We start from the raw sequence: 18,737 nt of genomic DNA on the forward strand, positions 1-18,737 counted from the left end.
TCAGTTCTGATAAAGACTATTGGTATAATTATGATCACTTGAAAAGCCCTAACAAGGGCTATTGTGGTAATCTTCAGTCCTAAAGACTATTGGGGTCTCTAGCTAGTGAACTGCAAGGAGCCGAACACCCAAAAAACAACAACTACATAGCACTAAATCACACAAAAATGCCTGTCTATCTGTCCCTCAATCTGCAGCAGCTGCACCCCTCCCTACACTGACTCAGGTAGACTGTAAAACGGCTGCCAGGATCTTTCTTTTATGGGAGGAGTGGTCTGGGTGGTAAAATGTCTGATTGGCCATCCTGTCCCACCTGACTTTAGTGTGAAGGGTCAAAAAATGGCACCATGGGAAAGTATACGGCGAATGGCCTGCATAGTTAGTGTTAATTGCAAGTGAGCTAACATCTTTGCCGGGAACTGTTTGCCTCCAAATGTGTTCATCCATCACTAATGACAGATATGTGTAGGCTTTTGCAGAAAGTAGAGACCCTTATTTGTACTACAGCTGTTTCAGAAGCCCATCTCCCCTGTCCTCAACTAGACACATGCCTACTGCCACTGCCTTTCCCTATTATCTCCCTAAAGTCATATGTTTGTTATGAATGTGGTGTTTGTAACATGTTTAGTATTTGTTTTATTTAATGTAATATTTTAATGTTTTAATGTTTATTTTACTATTGTACTATTTTTGTTTAAAGAAAGAAAGTTGCAAAGAGTGACAGTTGCCTTGAACAGAAGCAGTGCTGGGCCACAGCTGATTCTCTGTACTTCTCCTGACAGAAGGATGCAGCTGTTTTATAAAGACTGCTGCCTATTCTTTTTGACAAACTATTACCTCTCTCAACATTTTGTGACTGTGCAGCTTCCTCTTCATCCTCCTCCTGCCACTTTGTTAGTCCATGCTTTAGACCCATTTTACTTCAAATACAAATAATTATTTGTCCAAGGTAAGTAAAACTTTTTTTATTGCAGTTAAAAAAATACAATTAAAAACTACAAGTTCTAACAAGTTTCGCAAGGGACACTCTCGCTTCCTCAGAGTGATATTATAATGACCTATAAAACTTTTACTTACCTTGAACAAATGATCCCCTTTGGTTCCTCCACAGCTCTGTACTTTTGGTGGTCTAAACTAACATGAACAGCTATCGATTTGTGGACCCATTTGCCAATTTAACTGATCAGGTTCACTTAAAGGGACTCCGTAACAAAAATTGCATCCTGTTTTTTATCATCCTACAAGTTCCAAAAGCTATTATAATGTGTTCTAGCTTACTGCAGCACTTTCTACTATAACAGTCTCTGTAATAAATCAATGTATCTTTCCCCTGTCAGACTTGTCGGCCTGTGTCTGGAAGGCTGCCAAGTTCTTCAGTGTTGTGGTTCTGCTATGAACTCCACCTTTCAGGCCCCTCTCTGCACACTGCCTGTGTATTATTTAGATTAGAGCAGCTTCTCTCTTCTCTCTTATCTTTTACAAGCTGGATAAATCGTCCTCTGAGCTGGCTGGACTTTCACATACTGAGGAATTACAAACAAGGGCAAAGCTGTTTGCAGGAAGAAACAAGCAGCCTGAAACTTCCATGCATGAGAACTGCAGGGGGGGGGGGGGGGGGGGGAAGAAACACACAAATGATCTCTTGAGATTCAAAAGGAATGCTGTATGTAGCCTGCTTGTGTATGGATGTATTTTTCTATGTGTGGACATACTGTACATCAACCTACTTCCTGTTTTGGTGGCCATTTTGTTTGTTTACAAACAAACTTTTTAAAACTGTTTTTAACCACTTTTAATGCGCGAGGAGCGGCGAAATTGTGTCAGAGGGTAATAGGAGATGTCCCCTAACGCACTGGTATGTTTACTTTTGAGCGATTTTAACAATACAGATTCTCTTTAAGCCTTTATACTGGTGCTGTTTTTAATTACACTCAGGGCCCGGGCCTTGGGTGTCTGCAGCACAAGGGGATACCTGGACATAAAATAGTGGTTGCTACATATGAAAGAGAGGTGTATGGATGAAGTCAGCACCTCCAATCAGGTAGAAAGGTAGCGCTGTGTTTTTCTCTACTCTAAACCTATGAAAGAGAAGGCTGCAAAAGGGGAGCAACACATGAAAATGGAAGCTGATGTTAAATGGAGTTGTACATGAAAGAGAGGGGCTTCAATACACTGATAATACACATGGAAGGGGGAGGGGGGTGCACATGGAATGTGAGGGGCATTGCTGCACATGGAAGAGGAACCACAATATACTTGGTCTATGGGCAAAAACAGTATAATTAATTACACTATCAGCCATTAAACAAGGTGAGAGACCTATAACTGTGTGAACTCTCAGTCTGTTATACTTTTAAGGGAGAGCTACTCTTTTTGCTCGGTTTCCTTCCCATCCTTTTTATCAATCAAACCTTAATTGGGAAAAGCCATTCTTCTTATGATTGAGTGGGTGGTAGTTCTGGGGAAATGCAGGCAGTGGTGGTGCTCTATTGACCACTTTATACCATTCTGAGTTAATGTAATAAAAAGCTAGCAGCTACAGCTCATATACCCAGTGGTGCAAGTTGGTAATCAGCTTTAAAATGGATATGGGGAAATACTGTAAAACCTTGATTTGAGAGTAACTTGGTTTGAGAGCACTTCGCAATACAAGCTAATTTTTTGTGAAATTTTGACTTGCTGTACAAGCAACGTCTTGATATACAAGCAAAAAAAAAAGTCTACATGCGTCACGTCATCACAACTGAGCTGATAGTTCTTCTCCCTTCGGCGCTGAAGGATTGTACTTTATTGTACTTAATCTGAGTGTAGAGACTGTGCAAAGTCACATTTCCATGAAATCCTCAAAAGTAAGGACCATACACACGTCGGATTTTTCCGAACGACGGGTCGTTTGAACGTCCCGTCGTTCAGTCGTCCACACAACAAATCGGGCGTGTGTACAGTCCGTCGTTCGGGTGATAAGACTGGTCTTGCAAAATCAGTCTTATCACCCGAACGACAGACTGTACACACGCCCGATTTGGCGTGCAGACGACTGAATGACGGGACGTTCAAACGACCCGTCATTCGGAAAAATCCGACGTGTGTATGGGCCTTAACTGTCATTGGATAAGTTCCATGCTAAAGCTACACACAAAAAAAGGTTGAGGCGAGCCAATAGACGGCAATAATTAGTTATAGTGTTATATAACACGTATAGTGTTATATAACACTATAGTTAGTGTTATATAACACTATATATAACTATATAGTTATACTTAGTTATAGTGAAAGTCTTGTTTACAATTTTATTTCATACTATTTTATTATACTGTAACTGTTTTTGAATTGTGGAAGAATCAACTGGGTTTCCATTGATTGTTATGGGAAAATGTGCTTTGATATAAGAGTGCTTTGGATTACAAGCATGTATCCAGAACGAATTATGCTTGCAAACCAAGAATCCACTGTGCTGTGTAACAAATAGCGAACCCGCTGCCAGTATGCACGTGGCAGCGGGCTCCGCATTGCAAGCGGATTCCTCCGCGTCCTTACCAGCGGGTGGGGCTGTGCGGCTGGCGGAGTCCGCAAGTCTGGCGGGCTTCGTCGCAAGGTCGCCATCTGTGGGGTCGGCCGGTCCCTCCTTGGCCCATAGTCTCTGCAATACGCGCGCACGCACGAGGAGACAGGAACTTTATGCTTCCAGATGGGGAGTCAGCTGACCAGGTCGGTCAGCTGACTTCAGTAGGTCCTTGGATTGGCTGGGGCTCTGGGGCGGTGCTGGGCAGCTCTCTGACTACATATAGGGCTTGTGTGTCAGTAGCAGGTTGTCTGCTGTCGTGAATACTTCGGTGTTAGCACTCAGACCTTAGTCCAGTTTCCTAGATGTTGATACCAAGGACGTCACACCTTAGATTAGGATTGTATTTGTATATTTACCTGTGTTTTGACTCTGGCTATCCCTGACTACTCTTTACTCTTATCGCTCTTGTACTTCTGCCTATCTGATTCAAGTTGCCGACCCTGCCTGATTACCGACTCTGAATCAGCCTTCCGTTTCTGTTCTGCTGCCGCCTTTCTGTTGCCGAACCTCTGCTTGTCTGACCTTTCTCCCTCCAGTGGAATGTCTCCCACTGGTGGGTTACCTCTGAGGCTTGCCTCTCTGAGACGCCTGCCCTAGCAGACTGTTGCTGCCAGAGGCTGAGATTCCTCTTCTGGCCTTTTAGAGGATCTCACATACGGGGTTCCCATTCAGAGGTAACCACACCTCTGAGGAATCGCTGTGTGGTGGATATTTCCACGATATTGTGAATTGATACTGTCTTTATTGTCATTACTGTTTTAGGTGTCCAGAGGTTAGTTACACTTGTAATGTTGGTGATTCTGCAGATCATCAATAATCAGGTTGCGTCTGTATTCTTGGTGATACTGCAGATCACCAGTAATCAGATCCTCTCTGTTCGCTGACACCTATCTTTACATGCTGTAAATATCAGTCATTCTCTTGATGTAATGATGTATGGTCACACTCTTACAAACCTTCTCACCTACTACAAGAAAATGCAAGGCTGTAAATTGTTATTATTGTACCTCTTAGTTTTTCCACCCGCTTTCCTCTACATTGTAAGCTTAAAAATAAAACTCAAGCACTCTCCTACCGCTTCTTTTATTTTCTGCACTCGTTCTACTAAAATGTGTACTTTTGAAGGCTGTTCTTTATGTAGCTTAAATATGTTCAAGTACTTGTACTGCTTCTTGTTCCTATTGTAATCAGTATGAACTGTGGATGCAATTGTATTACCTTAGACATAGAGTGTGGCAGAATTGTTAATCTACCCAAGAGAACAACAAAGTGTTTACAATAAATAGTCTATTTGTGCTTTGGAGTATTGTTGCATTGGAAGTGATGCTGTTTTATAGGCAAAACAGACGTTTGCCTTCTTAAAACAGAAGGTATTTGCAATAATTCATGTTTCATTGAGCTTTAAAGTGTCCCACAATGCATCACTGCTGAATATGCAAATCATATCTTTGTTTCCCTGATATTATGTTGGATTATTGTGGCTTTGTACAATTAACCAGCTGACACATTGCATTCCAGCAGTTCTGGTGTGTTTAGCTATCAGGGACAACAAAGAGAGTAATTGCATATTCAGCAATGATGCATTGTGGGAGACCACAAATGCTCTGTGGGAGACATCATATGCTAACTCCAACCTGAATAATCGCAAGTACCTTCTGTTTTAAGAAGGCAAAATTATGTTTTGCATAGCATTTTATTAAAGCGGGATTGTCACCATAAAAATCAAATTTCAACAGCAACTGGTCTGAGTGTATTAAGTGATAAAGATGCTAATCCTGCATTCAAAACTTTCAAAACTTTTTCTGCTGTTATGATTTGGAGTTATCGCATACTTTAAGAGCACTGGCCCTTTAGTAGTCAGTGCCAAACAGTTGCATGTTGGGGGTTCTTTTTATCTGTAATATATTCTTCCTCTTGCATTTATTTCCCTGCCTAGCTGCATATCTGAAACCCGATCCCCTGCTCACTTGTGTTTACAAGCAAGGCTGAGGTGACTCAGCGATTGGAGGAGACAAGAAACAAAAAAGTAAAGAGCAGAAAGGATATCAGGATTTAGCCTAAACTGTGGACAAAAGACATAGGTACCACCAGGAACAGAATTCTCTTCATTTACTATATAACATTCACTGAAATCAAAACGTTTACAGGACAATACATGTGTTATGTAAGTAGATCAAGTATTTATCTGCTTCTATATGTGTTTTTTTTCCCTGGCATAGTATGGCTAATACTACTGCTTTAAGGACGTTTATTAGTCTCATTCAGCCCCTTAAGGCTCATACACACATCAGACTATAGTCTTTGGAAAATGAAAGATCACAGACCAATCTTACCACCCTTCATGTAGTATGAGAGCCATACTCTACACAGTGTTTTCTATGGAGCTGAACTCCACATCAGAAAAAAATCTTTGCAAGATGCTGCACACACAGATGCTGTACAGAGACAAAAGATCAGTATCTGCAAAAGATCTGTTCCTGCCAAAAATTCATTCCTGCAAATTGCAATGATAGTCTATGAGATCTGCAGATCATCATACACACCTTGTTTAACTGACATTCATCTGCAAATCAAGCAATCATCCGCAGATCTGAAAATCCATCCTAGTGGATCTGATCTGCAGATGAATGTCAGTTAAATCATGTGTGTATGATGATCTGCAGATCTCATAGACTATCATTGCAATTTGCAAGAACGGATCTTTGGCAGGAACAGATCTTTTGCAGATACTGATCTTTTGTGTCTGTACAGCATCTGTGTGTGCAGCATCCTGCAAAGATTTTTTCTGATGGGGAGTTCAGCTCCATAGAAAAGACTGTGTAGGTATGGCTCTCATACTACATGAAGGGTGGTAAGATTGGTCTGTGATCTTTCATTTTCCAAAGACTATAGTCTGATGTGTGTATGCACCTTTACACACTCCAAGGAGTTCTGGTTCACCATGAGCTTGCTAGGCAATCTGTAATTCTGTTTTATAGGCAGAGGTTGATCATACCGCATATTGATTTGAATTAGTTAATATTCTGGTAATGCACTTTATAGGTTGTTAATTGATAAATTAAAAGCATTCATTGCATTATTTTTGAATGTATCCTCACTATAGAGTAACCCATGGCTACCTTGCAAATTTTGAAAATATTGCACACTAGCGTATCTTGGCTGGATAGTGTAATGGTTAAGGGCTCTGCCTCTGATGTAGGAGTCCTGGGTTCAAATCTTGGCTCTTCCTACTCAGTAAGCCAGCACCTATTCAGTAAGGGGTTCATTGGGCAAGACTCCCTAACACTGCTACTGCCTACTTAGTGTGCTCTAGTGGCTGCCTCACAAGCGCTTTTAGTCCGACAGGAGAAAGGCGCTATACAAAAAAAGGAATTATTATTATTATTACTATCTTGCTTTCTTGCACGTTTATTATACTCACTTTCTCTTCAATTATTTTTCGTTGCTTTTCTTCTGCTTTAGGACCTTTTTTAGATACTGGGACGGTATTCAAATTACAATAATGAATGTCAAATTTCAAGCACAGATTGCTCACACATTTAATAGGGAGTTATCACATTTAATTAAAAGATGAAGAAATGACTACACTTTACACTGCCTAAACAGCAGGAGGTGAATAGGAGATAATATTTTCCAAGCAACGCAAAATTTCTGACTGGCAAAGACAACAGTTACTAACTTTAGAAAGGTACACTGGACTCAAGGGCTTCTTAATGACCAATTCCACCTAGAAACTATTTCAGTTTTGGATAGACCCAAATGCCTGCATGTTTCTTTTAACTCTTAGAGAACTTGATGGCAAGTTCTCACTTCAAGTCAGCATATGTACACAATGGTCTCTTCTACTAAACAAAAAAAAATTACAGCTGGTTGGTAAAAAAACAATTTAAAATTGCAATTATCATTTACATTGCCCGAGGCGCAGTGGCAGAGGGACGCAGAATATTTACTTCCTGGCCCTGGGTCCAAACTAATAGTAACAGCGCCCCCTGTGATGTAGGGGGCTAGCTAACAATGGGGTCTCTCAGGTTCCCTAACTAAAGGGGGAAGGTCTCTCTGGACGCCTCCAAGAAAGGGGGCGGGGGGAGAGAAGCTCTCTGGCTACCTAAAGGAGTTCTCCCTGGCTACCTAATAACTGACTTCACCCAGTTTCTCCACTCTTCCTATCTTCCCCCCTGAAATCTCTACTCCCCCTCCCCCTGGTCTCTTCTCTCTCCTTAATTCATCACTCTTTGCCTCTTCTAGTTCAGGGTGTCTTCTTGTGCATGACCCTGCCAAACAGGACAGCTAAAAAACATTGCTGTCCTGGTGAAGCAATTATCCCTTTCCCTCCTCCTCTATTTCCGACTCTCGCTTGTTCTGCTTTTCATCCCTCTCTGTTCCCCATCTTCCTTCCTTATCACACTCTCTTTCTCTTCCCCCCACCTCCTCCCTCCTCCTCACCCCCTCCCTTCTCCTGGACAAATAAGATTGCATCCTTAGTGAACCCTTAAAGGAAACCTAAGTTGAACCAAAAAAAATGAGTCTGACTTACCTGGGGCCTCTACTAGTCCCCTGCTGCCGCCCTGTGCCTGCGCCGTCACTGAGCGATTCTCCAGTCTCCTGCAGCACCCCTCTTTCGGCCGGGGCGACTCAGCAAATTGACTGCCACTGCGCATGCGTGGCCATTGCTGGGAGCATTCTGCGCATGCACAATAGATATTTCCCCATATTGCACATGCACAAAGCGCTCCCATCCATGGGAGCACGATCAGGAGGCGCAACAGGGATATGTGAGGGGGAGCAGGCTGGTGTTGTACTTTGTTCTCTGGTTGAACTCGATGAACGTATGTCTTTTTTCAACCCAAATAACTATGTAACTATATAAGTACCGGGGGCTGCGCCTCCAAATAAAAGAGGGGTGCTGCATGGGATTGGAGGATTGCTCAGTAACGGCACAAGCACAGGGCGGCTGCAGGGGGCTAGTAGAAGCCCCAGGTAAGTTAAACTTGTTTATTTCTTTTTTACTTTTTTGAGATTTAGGTTCACTTTCGGCTCTGCTTGTTCAGTAAGCCAGCACCTATTCAGTAGGAGACCTTGGGCAAGTCTCTCTATCACTGCTACTGCCTATAGAGCGCGTTCTAGTGGCTGCAGCTCTGGTGCTTTGAGTCCGCCAGGAGAAAAGCGTGATATAAATGTTCTGTGTCTGATTTAATTATTTTCATCACTTGTATTAATATAGCAGTTTGTCTTCGACAGCACTAACTGTCTCTCAGAATAGCTCATAATCGAATCCCAACTATTGTCATATTCTTGTCCCAGCTAATTATTATTATTTATTTACAGTATATAGCACTGACATCTTCTGCAGTACTTTACAGAGTACATAGTCATGTCACTTAATGTCCTCAGTGGAGCTCATAATCTAATCCTTACCAGAGTCTAATGTTCTACCATACTATTATTATGTACTTATAAAGCACTAACATCTTCTGCAGCATTATACAGACTGAGTACATAGTCATGTCACTGAATGTCCTCAAAGGAGCTCATAATATAATCCTACCCTAGTCATAGTCTAATGTCCAACCATAATATTATTATGTATTTATATAGCACTGACATCTTCTTCAGCACTTTACACACTGAGTACATAGTCATGTCACTGATTGTCCTCAGAGGAGCTCACAATCTAATCCCTAACATAGTCAAATGTCCTACCATATTATTATTATGTATTCATATAGCACTGACATCTTCTGCAGCACTTTACAGATCGAGTACATAGTCATGTCACTGACTGTCCTCATAGGAGCTCACAATCTAATCCTACCATAGTTATAGTCCATTGTCCTACCATATTATTATTATTATTATTATGTATTTATATAGAATTGACATCTTCTGCAGCGCTTTAGAGATTACAAAGTCATGTCCTTAGTCTATTATCCTACCGTATTATTTTTTTTTTATTTATACAACAGTGACATCATGTTTATTTTATGGAGAAACACTGTTTTATTTTATTTTTATTTATTTATTGGGGGGGGGGGGCAGTAATTTTGCCCTGTATGGGGCCCAGAAATTTCTCATGATGGTCCTATCTGTCGCTGGCACCCTGGTCCTTATCATTGGGTATAATCATAAGGCTATTGCACAATATCAATAAATAATGTAGCTCTTGGATAATCTGATCTGATCTGATCTTGGAAGATCTGATCTGATTTGAATTCACTTTTTATTAATGAGTATCAAATGAGTATTTTTAGAAATGTAAATTCCTCTCTTGAGGCAGGGAACACACTTGACTGTTTTCGTGCGCGTTTTCTGCACAGAAAAACTGACAACTCATGTTAATCAATGGGCTAGTCCACACTTAATATGTTGTACGCGCGCAGAAAACATGCACATTTTGTCAGTTTTCTCTATAAATTACATCAGCTGCTGTGAAAAAACGTGCGCGTTTTCCTGCTTGGAAACACACTTGGTGTGCAGAAAAAGTATGCAGAAAAACGCGCGCAGAAAACTGAAAGACAAGTGTGTTCCCTGCCTCAGCCTCTTATATATGCTAGGATAGTATTGCTATGACTACGGACCATTGTGCGCCCGAAACATGTCGGCAGGTGGCAGATAGATTAAGATGAAATGGGGCCCAAGTCAAGGTAGTAGCTTTGGCTAATCCTTATGGGCCTAAAGGGAGAAGGGTCAGAGAAAGTGGCAGTTGGACCTCTTGACACCCACTGGTCCCCTGCCTGGGTTGCCTTGTGGATGACCCTGCTCTGGCAGGTGGTGTGTGGATTTTAACCTCTATTCCAAATGTTCTGGACTTTGTGCAGTTCCTTCTTTTTTTGGATTACTTTGGGAACTAATTTACCTGGATCCTGCACTGTCCATTCACACTGAGGTAGAGCGGCCATTACTCCACTCTTCTGATGGCTGCAAACAGTTCCCTGACACCAGGGATTAGGGGACACTAACTGTGGGAAAAAGCAAAATAACAAATTTAGGGGGGAACACTGCCTAAAATGTTCTGTAGAGAAATGCTGCCTTATATGTATTTATATTTATTTTAGGGAGAAAATGCTGTCAATTATGTGTGTTTTGTGGGAAATGCCGTCACATGATGTGTGTTTTTGAGGTATATGCAGCCACATATTGTGTGTTTTGTGGAAAACGCTGCCGCAGTATGCATATTTTGTGGAACTCGCTGCCGTAGTGTGTGTATTTTGTGTAAAAAATACTGCCGCACTATGTGTAATTTGTGGGAAACGTGCCACAGTATGTGTATTTTGTGGGAAACGCTGCTGCAGCATGTGTATTTTCTGGGAAATGCTGCCACAGTATGTGTATTTTGTGGTAATGCTGCTGCAGTATATGTATTTTGTAGGAAACACTGCCACTTTATGTTTATCTTGGAGGAAAATCTGTAACATTACAAGAAATTTGTGGGTAACGCTGCCACATTATGTATATTTTCTGTGAAACGCTGCCACATGATGTGCATTTTGTGGAAAATGCTGTAACATTATGTGTATTTTTCTGCAAAACACTGACACATTTTTTTATTTTGTGGGGAATCACTGCTACATTATGTGTATTTTGTGGAGAAACATTGCCACATTATGGCCCATATGCAATTCATTTTTTCTCCTGAGTTTTCTCCTAGGTGATAGTTTCAAAATTGTCAGTTAAATGCCTTGTAAGCAACCAGCATCCAAGAAAATACTGAAAACAATTTGTCAGTACTTTTTCACCTACTTTTTGGTACTTAATCAATTGCAAAATGCTGAAATGGTATTTTAAATAGAAGATGAAAAATTATCTCCTAGGAGAAAACCCAGGTGAAAAGGTGAATTGCATACGGCCCGCCATGTATTTTGAGGGGAAACACTGCCATGACCCATATGCAATTTGCTTTTTTCCTAGGAGAAAATTTTTCACCTACTGTTTAAAAAAAGTTTTCATCACTTTGCAAATGAAAAAGTACCAAAAAGTAGAGTAATAAGTACTATAAAAATACATTTGAGTGTTTTTTTGCTTGTAAGTGGTTCAAAGGCATTTTATTGACAAGGTGTGAAAATATCACCTAGGAGAAAACTGAGGAGAAAAAGTGAATTGTATATGGGCCTACGGGCCATATGCAATTTACTTTTTCACCTGAGTTTTCCCCCAGGTGATACTTTCACAACTTGTAAATAAAATGCCTTTTACACCACCAGCAAGCAAACAAAAAAACAAACATATGCTCAAAATAATTTTGACAGCACTTTTTCCACCTATTTTGGTAGTTTTTCCATTGCAAAGCACTAAAAATTAATTTAAATTAAAGACGAAAAATTATCTCCTAGGAGAAAAGTCAGGAGAAAAAGTGAATTGCATTTGGACCTATGTGTATTTTGTGGGAAACACTGCCACATTATGGCCCATATGAAATTTACTTTTTCACCTGAGTATTCTCCTAGGTGAAATTTTCAAACTTGTCAATAAAATGCATTTTAAACCACCAACAAGCAAACAAATACTCAAAATAATCTTTATAGTACCTTTTCACCTACTTTTTGGTACTTTTTCCATTGCAAAATCCTAAAAAGTTGTTATAAATTGAAGATGAAAAATTATCTCCTACGAGAAAACTCAGGTGAAAAAGTGAATTGCATATGGCCCTATGTGTATTTTTTGGCAAACATTGCTACATTATGTGTATTTTCTGGGAAACACTGCCACAGTGTGCATATTTTGTGGGAAACGCTGCCACATTTTGTGTATTTTTCTGGAAAACATTGCCACATTATGTTATTTTGTGGGGAAACATTTCTACAATATGTGTATTTTATGTGGAAAAACTGCCACATTGGGCTTGATTCACTAAAGCGTGATAACACAGTTATCACGCGTTAAAACTTTTCACACGCAAACGCACACGCAAACCATTGTGCGCACGTGTTGTGCGTGAAAAGTTTAGCGTTTGCATAATAATATTTATCGCGTGTACGGTGTTGTGGTTTGCTCGATAAGCGTGCTTTTCACGTGATAATTAGGGCATTAAGCAGACATAGTTTGGTACTGAAATTAACTCATATGTTTCACAGCACTATTGCTGCAATAGTGCTGTGAAACATGTGAGTTAATTCAATTATGGCGTAATTCATTGTGCATGAGCGTTATCATGCTTTAGTGAATCGAGCCCCTTATGTGTATTTTGCTGGAAATGCTGCCACATTATGTGTATTTTCTAAGAAAAAACTGCTGCATTATGTGTATTTTGAGGGAAAACACTGTCAGATTATGTGTATTTTGTGGGAAAATGCCAAAATTATGTGTATTTTCTGAGAAACGCTGCCACATTTTGTGTATTTTGGGGGAAAAGCTGTCTCATTATGTGTATTTTGGGGGAAAATGCTGCAACATTATATGCTTTTTGTGGGGAAACACTGCTGCATTATGTGTATTTTGGGGGAGACTGCTGCCTAATTATGTGTATTTTGTGGAGACATGCTGCTAATTGTGTGTATTTCTGGGTCAACTAATACTGCTACTACTGGGGCATACTGGTCAACTTAAACTGGGTAGGGGGTTACTAATACTGGGGCACACCTGGCTACCTAAACTGGGGAGGGGGCTGCCTAATACTGGGGACACTCCTGCCTACCTGTAATGGGAGGGAAGCTCACCTGAACAGGAAGTCAAACTAAAACTATGGGCGCATTTGGCTTCCGGGGTGGGGGTTGTCAGCTACCTACACTGGTCCGGTTTCTCAGTCAAATTTAAGATTGCCGTGTGGCCCACAAGTCAAAACAGATTGCCCACTCCTGGGCTAGTCCATTACTTCATGGGGAATGCTCAGGTTTTTATTTACAAACACACTTAATGGCTGGCAGTTTATCAGTTTAACTGCCAAATATGCGTGAGTAGGCAGATATGTGAGCATGTTTATATAGATCCTTTCCAAGGAGTGCTTTCATAGAGAATAAATGTAATACTAAGAATCCCCCATGACGAGATGGACTAGCCCAAAATCTGTCACATTTGTCATATTTCTACTACCTACTGTAAGCGACAGCAACATAGGAAAAAGGTAATTTATAGTGCATTTTACTCTGGGAGAAATGTACATTTTATATGTACGTATTTTAAATTTTACAATGTTTCATGATAGTGGTCATTTAAATAAAGAAGACCAGCAGATAGCAAATAATGAAAAGTAACAATATTTAGCCTTACTTTTAAAAACAACACCGTTCTCGTGATGGCACTGTAGTGGAGGAGTGGAAAATTCAGCCCGGGACCACAGGTGCACGGAAGGACAGTGTAGATGGTGAAATAACATCAGTCGAAGCCTAGAAAAAACAGCACAGATAGACATCATGAAACAATGCACCTTCAATCAAACAGGCGTGTTCTACAAAAAACTACAGACAATGGCCTCAATTCACTAAGCTTATCTCATGTCTTTAATAACATTTCTACAGTTATCACCATGGTAGCTTCAGCCAATCAGACCCTGGGAATTAGGGAAAGTCCAGATTAGGCAGCCATATTGCATCCAATCACTATAAAAGTAGGAGCTGAAAGCTCATAGTTTGCAGAAGCCCAACTATCTCCTGAGAAGACACATGAGGCAGAAGCTACCTTCCCACAAGTGGTTCTAGATGCTGAAGAGATGACAGAGAATGGTAATATGCTTAATATTCTGGTGATTTACTTTATTAATTTTTCAGCATTATGTTTTGTTAAGATGTTAGCAAGAAGTTTTTTTAGAAGCCATTTTTTATGCTATTTCTTTAAGAAGATTACTACAAGTTTTACACAGCTACTAGATATACAGCTATTGATACAGATGAGACTACTTTTGATCAGTGGTGCTCAAATACCCCTTTTTAAAATTCGAGTTTGGTCGAATTCGAATAGTAAATTATTCGAGGTCATTCGAATATTCGAGTCGAATAATTTTTACTATTCGATTCGACCTCGGACTTCGAGCTCACTATTCGAGTCGGTATTCGAGCTAACTATTCGAGCTGACTATTCGAATTGGCTTTAAATAGCTTCCAACACTTGTTTTGAGGGTGAATGATGCAAGAAACCTCTTTTTTTCCAAGTAACAACAGCAAGTGATTATGTGGGGATGTTCCTTTAAAAAAAAATGTGGAAAGAGAAGTTGTGTCCTTAATTTTGTTCAGTAGTGTTACTGTATATACTTGTTCTTCTTCTTCTTTATCTTTCTTCTTCTTCTTCTATATCGTCTTCTTCTATATCGTCTTCTTCTTCTTCTTCTTCTTCTTCTTCTTCTTCTTCTTCTTCTTCTTCTTCTTCTTCTTCTTCTTCTTCTTCTTCTTCTTCTTCTTCTTCTTCTTCTTCTTCTTCTTCTTCTTCTTCTTCTTCTTCTTCTTCTTCTTCTTCTTCTTCTTCTCCTTCCTTTTCAATATAGTCTTATTCTTCTTCACGTATTTCTCTTTTCAATTTTTTTTTAAAGAAATGCATCTATTTTTGAGCGTAACAAATAGCTGGTGGGCGCACCCATGTTGGAAGCGCCATTGTATGTGCTCCCTGGCAGTGGAAACACAAAGACAGCAGGAGGTAAATTCAGCAGCAGGAGGAGGAGGATGAGTGTGTGGCAGCAGGCAGTCAATGAGGCAGGCAGCTCGCCGTGACATAATAGCCCTGGTACCTAGCGGTGATACCAGGGCTGTAAATAAACACAACAGGAGGTCCCAGACAGCGGTCGTGCAGCCCACATTGTGTCCAATACACAACTGGGACAACACAGTTTTCAACCCGGGCACCTCAGAAAAATTAAACCTTTTTTTTTTTTTATGGTTTTTTGGTTTTTGGTTTTGCAACCAATATAGCTATTGTTTGACGTAATAGCTGGTGGCAGAGTGGCAGCAGAAGGTAAATCATCTGTGTACCCTGGCAGTGGGAAACACAGACAGACAGCAGCAGCAGGAGGAGGAATGGAGGAGTAGGCGAGCAGCTATTGTTTGACGTAATAGCTGGTGGCAGAGTGGCAGCAGAAGGTAAATCATCTGTGTACCCTGGCAGTGGGAAACACAGACAGACAGCAGCAGCAGCAGCAGGAGGAGGTATGGAGGAGCAGTGTGAGTGTGGCAGCAGGTAGGCAGTGTGACATAATAGCCCTGGTACCTAGCGGTGATACCAGGGCTGTAAATAAACACAACAGGAGGTCCCAGACAGCGGTCGTGCAGCCCACATTGTGTCCAATACACAACTGGGACAACACAGTTTTCAACCCGGGCACCTCAGAAAAATTAAACCTTTTTTTTTTTTTTATGGTTTTTTGGTTTTTGGTTTTGCAACCAATATAGCTATTGTTTGACGTAATAGCTGGTGGCAGAGTGGCAGCAGAAGGTAAATCATCTGTGTACCCTGGCAGTGGGAAACACAGACAGACAGCAGAAGGGCAGTACACAGCAGCCCACTGTAGGTGTAAAATGTGTGGCTGCAGGCGACGTAATAGTCAAAGTGAACCAGGCTGGCTTAGTGAGCAGGAGCCAGGAGGTGGTAAAGGGTGGTAAGGCACATTAACGATGGTTCCGGCAGCCAGTTCATGTCCCCCTCTCGCCGACAACAGGGGCCAGGAACTCGCCTTCCACCCACGCCTGGTTCATCTTGAGAAACGTCAGTCTGTCCACAGACTTGTGAGACAGACGTGAGCGTTTCTCGGTGACCACGCCACCAGCTGCACTGAAGCAGCGCTCGGACAGCACGCTGGAAGGGGGGCAGGACAGCACTTCCAGGGCGTACTGCGCCAGCTCGCTCCAGATCTCCATGCGCTTGACCCAATACTCCATGGGATCAACAGGGGCATCGCTGTCAAGCCCGCTGTACGACCCCATGTAGTCAGCCACCATGCGGGTCAGGCGCTGGCTGTGACCGGAGGAGGATGCTGCTGCATGCATCTCCTCTCTAGTCACTGCTGCCGGAGCCTCTACAGTCCTGTAGAGCTCGTGGCTGAGAGACAGCAGGTCTGTGGGGCGCTTGCTGCTGCTGGATGCAGGCACCTGCTGCTGCCTCTGTGCTGGCTGCTGGACAGTGGGGGTGGAAGGCTGGGGGAAGGCTTCCTCCAAGCGCTCAACAAGGGCCTGCTGCAAGCTCCTTATTTGTTGCGCTGGGTCTCCTCCTGCAGGCGGCAGGAACTGGCTCAACTTCCCCTTGAGGCGTGGGTCCAACATCATGCTGATCCAGATGTCCTCCCTCTGCTTCATCTGGATCACCCTGGGGTCCCTGCGCAGGCACGTCAGCATGTGCGCTGCCATTGGGAAGAGGCGGGCCACGTCTGCTGGCACATCGACGTCAGTGCTGTCCTCATCCTCCTCCTCTGCTGCCTCATCCTCTCTCCACCCCCGCACCAACTCAGCTGCGCTGTGCTGATCCCCCTCATCAGCAGCCAGGTCAGGGACCTCCACCAAGTCCTCCTCCTCCTCCTCCCCCTCAGAGGTGGACTGCGCAGCTGGTTGCCGCTCCTGCTGGTCCAAGGCTGCCGCTCCCTGTTCCAGCAAAGCATCGAGGGCCCTGTTCAGCAGAGAAACCAGGGGCACCCACTCGCAGACCATAGCATGGTCCCTGCTCACCATGTTTGTGGCCTGCAGGAAGGGAGCCAGCACTAAGCACACCTGCTGCATGTGCCTCCAGTCATCATCGGGGACGATGGACGGGAAGTTGCTGGTCTTGTCCCTTCTCAGAGCTGCGGAAACAGTGGCCAGGGCAAGGTACTGTTTGACAGCGTGCCTCTGTTCAACCAGACGCTCCAACATCGCCAGGGTGGAGTTCCAGCGAGTCGGAACGTCAAGGATCAGCCGATGGCGTGGCAGATCCAGCTCCTTTTGCACGTCTTCCAGGCTCGCACAGGCTGCAGCCGAGCGCCGGAAGTGACGCACAACATTCCTTGCCGTTTCCAGCAGTTCGCCCATCCCCTGGTAGGTGCGCAGGAACTTCTGCACCACCAGGTTCAGCACGTGGGCAAGACAGGGGATGTGGGTCAGGTTTCCCCTGTGTATTGCGGCAACCAGATTGGCCCCATTGTCGGCCACCACCTCTCCGACTCTGAGGCCTCTGGGGGTCAGCCAAATCCTCTCCTGCTCCTGGAGTTTGGCCAACACATGGGTTGCCGTCAGCTTGGTCTTCCCAAGGCTGACCAAGTGCAGCAGCGCTTGGCAGTGGCGGGCCTTCACGCTGCTGCTGAGGCGGGGGGTTTGGCCAGGTGTGCCGGAGGATGGCAGAGGATCGGAGGAACCTGCTGCAGTTCCCCTGAGCCTGCGGGGTGGCACCACCCACTGTGTTGCTGCTGCTGCTGTGCCCGCTGCTGCTCTCCCATCCTCACCCCCTTCCACCAAGCTGACCCAGTGGACAGTGAAGGACAGGTAGCGGCCTGTCCCGAAGCGGCTGCTCCAGGAGTCCATGGTGACGTGGACCCTTTCACCAACCGCGTGCTCCAGCCCTCGCTCCACATTGGCCATCACAAAGCGGTGCAGTGCAGGAATGGCCTTGCGGGAGAAAAAGTGTCTGCTGGGGAGCTGCCAGTCTGGGGCTGCGCAAGCAAGCAGCGCACGAATGTCGCTCCCCTCCTGCACGAGCGTGTACGGCAGGAGTTGGGAGCACATGGCCCGTGCCAGCAAGCCGTTCAGCTGCCGCACGCGACGGCTGCTGGGAGGCAGAGCCCTAACCACCCCCTGGAAGGACTCGCTCAAAAGGCTCTGGCGTGGCCTTTTGCTGACACGGGAATCAGCAGACACAGCAGAGGAGGCCACTGAGGACTGGCTGCCAGAACAGGCCTCAGTGTCGGCGGCAGGAGTTGCAGAGGGGGGAGGAGCAGTGCGTTTCCGCACTCCTGCTGGTGCTGCTGGAGGAGCAGGAGGGCGGGTGGCTGCTGTTGCTGCTGCTGAAGGCTGTGCAGTGATGGGTGTGGTGCCACTGCCAGCACCAGATGCCTTCAGCCTCTGGAACTCCTCATGCTGGTGGAAATGTTTAGCCGCAAGGTGGTTGATGAGCGAGCTGGTGCAGAACTTTAAGGGGTCTGCACCTCTGCTCAACTTCCGCTGACAGTGGTTGCAAGTGGCGTACTTGCTGTACACAGTGGGCATGGTGAAATATCGCCAGATTGGTGACTTAAACATCCCCCTACGGCATGGAAGCACTGCTGCCTGTCTCCCTGTGGTGGTTGGGGGGGGGGGGC

At 43.8% G+C, this 18,737-nt stretch overlaps 1 protein-coding gene across 6 annotated transcripts in view; it reads right to left on the reverse strand.

The window, feature by feature from the left end:
• MAP2 (microtubule associated protein 2) overlaps positions 1-18,737 on the reverse strand; it is a 468,156-nt gene that overhangs the window by 238,848 nt on the left and 210,571 nt on the right. For all 6 annotated transcript variants that reach the window (XM_068245203.1, XM_068245205.1, XM_068245199.1 and 3 more), the window contains one exon: positions 13,766-13,881. The gene's annotated coding sequence lies outside the window, so the exon portion shown is untranslated. The remainder of the gene's footprint in view (positions 1-13,765; positions 13,882-18,737) is intronic.

This window comes from Hyperolius riggenbachi, chromosome 7 (genome assembly GCF_040937935.1).
Source record: "Hyperolius riggenbachi isolate aHypRig1 chromosome 7, aHypRig1.pri, whole genome shotgun sequence".
NCBI classification, from domain to species: domain Eukaryota; kingdom Metazoa; phylum Chordata; class Amphibia; order Anura; family Hyperoliidae; genus Hyperolius; species Hyperolius riggenbachi.